The sequence below is a fragment of the Pecten maximus genome, chromosome 1, assembly GCF_902652985.1.
Source record: "Pecten maximus chromosome 1, xPecMax1.1, whole genome shotgun sequence".
Taxonomy (NCBI): domain Eukaryota; kingdom Metazoa; phylum Mollusca; class Bivalvia; order Pectinida; family Pectinidae; genus Pecten; species Pecten maximus.
The window spans coordinates 17,405,134-17,411,432 of NC_047015.1; positions in this window are offsets into that span (position 1 = coordinate 17,405,134).

The window sequence follows — 6,299 nt, forward strand, 5'->3', positions numbered from 1 at the left end:
ATATTACGCCTGAAGATATTTCCCATGAGTGATTTTTACAGTTATAGTAGCTTTAACACGAGGTTTTAAATAAAAATGCATAGCAAACGATACATATCCTTTCGCGTACCAACACGAAAATATGTTTCTTATCGACTTTAAAATGTTACAGACAAGCAGTGTTAACGTCTAGGTCGATATCCCATTTAGCAGTAGTAAATCATTCGGCTGATAATTACATTTTCGGCACTAAAAGTATCTGGAACGGCATGTATATCATAGTTTGCTTTGGTGAAGATTTTTCGAAAAACGAACAAAATGAGATAATACTATTTTTGAAACATTCATAGTAGTCAATCGACGGTTTTATGGTAGAAATACATTGGTATTAATTATTTCATTATTCTATATAAACATGTACATTACCCAATAGTGAATATATCTACTCCAGCTGTAACGGTATGCCTATATAATGGGTCTAAACGACAATAAATATCGTTATGTTGTAAAAACGAACCCCCCGGCCGATAATTAATTCGAGGGCCTATTATGATTAATTAGAAAACATGGTGGTGTACACATGGTAAAAGTAAATGAATAAATAAATATACAAATAAAAGGTTTAACAAAATAACATCGTGAGTTGATTCGATGTGATTGCAGCGTAATGGAAGTCAGTAGAGTCAAAATAGGTCTTAATATGTTAATTTAAACAACAGAAAATACAAAAACAAAAAAACATACAAAATGAAACTTAAGATAGCTTAAAATCGATGGAACGAGGGCAAAATACGAAAAACAGCATATAGACCAAGTGATCCGGAAGAGTAAGCAACATCTGCTTCATCTACAAAAGTCGCCATACTAATCCAATCTGAGTTAATTCGACATTCTCAAAATGAGAACTAAGATGTGGCAAAGAAACCACTGGGTATGTCGACAATCATCACATTTGAAGTCATATCACATAGGAAAACGTAAATGACATCATGATGACGACCTTAACACTTTCCAATGGTTTTCAACAACCTGCATCTATCGAAATTTTGTGTTGTTAATTTCCACATCAGTTGTCAACATCTGTCACGTAAATCCTGATAATTGGAACAAGTCTTTGAATGTTTAATCAACTGGGACATTGGAAAAACATATGCATGCAAAGCAGGACGTTTGCATCTAGAAACGAATAATTCACAATTGGGAAAATAACATATTCAGGATAGCAAGAGCTAAGAAAGAGGGACCAATTCATTAACGCACACAGGAGAAGCTAAGTTCCTGTAATATTATTCCTTTTGTAAGTACATACAACCCAAGCAATTACACTATATTTCCTATTGTTAGAGGTAGCGCGGATTTTTTGAAAAACAGCTAAAGAATGAAATCTATACTCAATAAAAAGAAAATCATCAATTGTAAACGTCAACCAAAAAATCTTAAGCGTATCTTATGTGCTTCAAAATTTGATTCTGAAGTAAGAGAAACATCTGTCACAAAATATATGCAAAAGCGATGTATAACATGCGATATTATTATAGACTGTCAAAGTTATACATTCAAAAATGGTTTTCATTTCAAAATTAAAACTGATATGAATTGTACTTCAAAACATGTTATATATGCTCTAATATGCAGTAATTTTTTATATTGGTCAGACTTGCATGGAATTACGAAAACGTATGATCTTACACCGCCAGCAAACAAAAACGAACGGAACACTTGCGATATTTGACGGTTAACAAACACTGTCATATATGTGCTGATGACAATTTTGCCAATTTACCAAATGTCCAACTCTGATGTATTACAAAGAGAGAATACAGAAATGTATTTTATACAGCTAATGAAGCCAATGTTAAATTATGAACGTGATAGGACAAAATAAATTATGTATACAATAGATTTCTCAGTAACTTAACGAATGTACATGTACATATATACATGTATATTATCTTGTACATTTTGTATGTACTGTTTTTATGTACAAATATGAATTTTATGTTTGAAAGTGTTTACTAACGCAATTTACTATTGAAAGTTTACATTATTTCAAGTTACCGCATCTATTTTACATGTACTATATGGCAAAATCTTTGTATACCAAGACCAGTTTTAGTACGGAGTACGGATCTATAGATTTGTTGTACAGATCTATACGATGTAATTGCTCCAATCAAGTTTTTATTGGATTGGTTTGTTTAAACCGTATCATATAGTTGGTCTCAACCCTTTAAAACTGGACAAATAAATGTTTTATAAATTATGTACCCTAATATTATGACGTCATCAAACTATGACGTCATAAAATGATGTACCGAATAAAATTCATAATCCCCTGAAGAGCGGCACGATGTAGCCGCGAAAGTACTAGGGAGACATCAGATATGTGTTTGACTTTTTTATATTATTACCCTTTATCAAGACACAGGTAAATAACATACGATCACATATAGAATAGAACATGGAACAGTTACACAAAAATATATATCATAGCTTGTGAGTTTAACTCTGCTTAGTCAGATCAGCATTCAGTAATAATTGCGGCAGGTGGAGCTAAACAGTCCCAAATTGATCAGTTTACGACACACTATTGTATGTGATCACATACGTCATTTAACAAGCCGTTCAGATGTCCTTGGACATGTTTCATTTTCTTGCTGATTGATATAATCGATGTTGTGACAAAATGGCCAACCACGATAAAACAAATGCAATGATAAAGCACAACTATGTATCATCCAAAAGGCACGAAAATAGGTATTATATATCTTACTGAAGTAACGGGGTCTAGGATCTCCTAGGTACTGCCATACATGTAAGTGACCTCATTAATCGTCACAATATAGACGCTGATTCTGTAAAACACGACGCAGAATGTCTGGTTATTTTATCTTATTGATCCTTGCATACGCGCCCACAAACAGTACCGTTGCCCACTATTTTCACGTGCACTTTATGTACGCCTGATGTCGGGTGCCTCCCATGATAAGGCGATATGCCGTTTGAATAAAACTGTGAATGCTGTGAATTTTTCTTTTTCAAATCAATGTCGATCGGCAGACCTTTAAAACAACTTAGCAAAGGGCACAGTTGCGACGTATTTAATAAGCAATTGCATGTAAATATATTTTTAAAAACGTTCTCCCTCTCTATATAATCAGAAATGTTTATGCAATTGAAATCAATATTTTCTTTATTAGACTTGAAATCACATTAAAAAAAAGAGTGAAAACACTTTTTTTGGTTTCTTTCTTTCTTCGCTCGATCGATTTCGAACCAATAATTGGCCAGATAAGAAATGTTAAGTTTGAGACGCTGTCTCTGAATTAGATATTATATTGTACCAAGGTACGCGCGATGTTGTCGATGACGCCCACAATTAATGCAATACCACACAGGTTTTTTCAGCTCGCTCGCTTTCTCCTAAAACGACTACACGCATAATGATTTTTCCCTTCCCAGTTTATACTTTCGATAGTTCATACATTAAATGTAAGGAAACATCAATTCACTATGACTTGACAGGTAAAATATGTCATGCTTTCAATAGTCTATAATTAAAAATGTTACCAGTTTATCTATTAAACTCCAGAATATTTCATTATTGTTGTTTGTGTCACATTTCTCGATAATAGAACGCCAACCAAACTGCATACAGGGATATGTGATCTTACACTCGTAACTATGTTATAAAGAGTTCAATAATTGTATATGCCATGAGTCTTTAGGCGATTCGTATATAAAATTATTTAACGATTTAACTAGAATACCAGTAAAGAAATAAAATCGTTTCTATATAAAACAGGCGATTTCCGCCAATAATGATTTTTCTCTACAGATATAATCGCGTGACATCACAAATTCATTCGTAGATTACAGTTGTATTATAAAACATGTGTCTTACGATATATATGACATGGCCGTATTACATGGTAGAACGTGCTAGTTATATCGGGAAAAATAGTATGTAACGCTTGATACATTTTTACCATAGATGTTTGAGGATTATCGAACTTAATCTGGGAAAAATGGGATTTAGATATTTTCGTTTGGAAATGAAATGCAAAATAAGCCCTCTTTAAAAGTTTACGCAGCAGACTATGCCATGGTAACAAAACACTTTTCCAGTAGTTATAGGACTTATCCGGTAATTCATACCCTATAGTAGTTGTATTCGTTGCCCTATATTTTTATTATACATTAATGTATTAATCAGGTCTAGTACATTGATTTATATTCAAGCACACCATCAAAGGGACTATAACTGTCAATGTATAATCACTAAACGGTGATTTCTCCTTATATATATTAACTTGTATTAAGGTTAAGCTATCTCTGAGACTATACCGTAAACCTATAAATATATGTTTTAAAAATTGTTTACCTAGGTTAATGTTTGTTAAGAATACTACACAGAGAACACCTAATGGAGTAACGTAGATCAGAGTGAGAGCGTTCTGCTTACGAAAGGTAACATGCGCATTCGGACACTTCATTATCATAATCAAGGGAAATTTTTAGTTTTATAATATATTTTCTAAAAATATTATTTCCCATGAGTGATTTTTACAGTTATAGTAGCTTTAACACGAGGTTTTAAATAAAAATGCATCGCAAACGATACATATCCCTTCGCGTACCAACACAAACTCGTTCGAGATATTTTGAAATTTTAACAAAATATGTTTCTTATCGACTTTAAAATGTTACAGACAAGCAGTGTTAACGTCTAGATCGATATCCCATTGAGCAGTAGTAAATCATTCGGCTGATAATTACATTTTCGGCACTAAAAGTATCTGGAACGGCATGTATATCATAGTTTGCTTTGGTGAAGATTTTTCGAAAAACGAACAAAATGAGATAATACTATTTTTGAAACATTCATAGTAGTCAATCGACGGTTTTATGGTAGAAATACACTGGTATTAATTATTTCATTATTCTATATAAACATGTACCTTACCCAATAGTGAATATATCTACTCCAGCTGTAACGGTATGCCTGTCCAGGTATCTCCGCAAGTGTATTGAAATACGTGTTATCCAATGAAATGATTGTGAAGTCGGTGACGTGTTGTGGGTTGAGATAATCCTGCTCGTTGCTATCATGGGATCACACCCAAGGCCTCTGATTGGCTGCTTTATGCGTACGAGCAAAAATCAAGTCAATCTAATATTCAAGTGATTGCATTTAAAGTCCACTAAATATGAAAGTTGATCGAAATGAACATGACTATTTAAAGGTACAAAACGAAGCAATGCATATCGTTAACAATCTAATAACCTACTTACATGCAGAAAGTATTAGTACTAAGGATGTAAAGGTGATACCGAAAGAAAGTATTAGTACTAAGGATGTAAAGGTGATACCGAAAGAAAGTATTAGTACTAAGGATGTAAAGGTGATACCGAAAGAAAGTATTAGTACTAAGGATGTAAAGGTGATACCGAAAGAAAGTATTAGTACTAAGGATGTAAAGGTGATACCGAAAGAAAGTATTAGTACTAAGGATGTAAAGGTGATACCGAAAGAAAGTATTAGTACTAAGGATGTAAAGGTGATACCGACAGAAAGTATTAGTACTAAGAATGTAAAGGTGATACCGACAGAAAGTAAGCGAGAGTTGGATTAGTGTTACTCGTAAAAACGTATCCTTAATATTACAAGTAGGGGCTTAAATTTAGGAACATCTGTTTTACCATTTCAACCACCTTTGTTGGGAATAAAATGCAGTTGTACAGTTTTCGCTTTGTTTTCAATTTAGCTTTCAGTTCCTGATTATGATTAATAAGGAGAGACAAAAGACAGGTAATTCACCTTGTGTCTGTGTAAGGGTGTTATTCCGGTATGTATTGTTTTCAACATCTATTGTATATTCTTATGGCTGGAGGAATATGAAGTTTGTTGAACTGAAAAGAGCTTATACCTGATTTTGGACATTCAATGTTCCATCCTGAATTTAACATACAATTGTAGCTCTATCTGAGTTACTGAAGGAAAGGAAGCATTTGGTCTAATCCCATTAGTTAAATATTACTGTCATATTTTTCTGTAATTATATACTACTGTTTCATCCTTGTTGCATCAACAATAAAATGTTTTGAAAGGAAGATATGAATGGCCACGTAGTTCTATTATTATAAAAAAAATCGTCTTGAAAAACGAACCGCAATACAAACATATTTTATGGTCAGTGTTTGTTTCGTCTGAACAGGAACTGTTATAGTATTGGTTTATTTCTATGGCATTTTTGTGGGCTGTTGATGCATGTTACTTTAAGATACAGAGAAATAAATGAAAATGTCAAGTGCGTCAA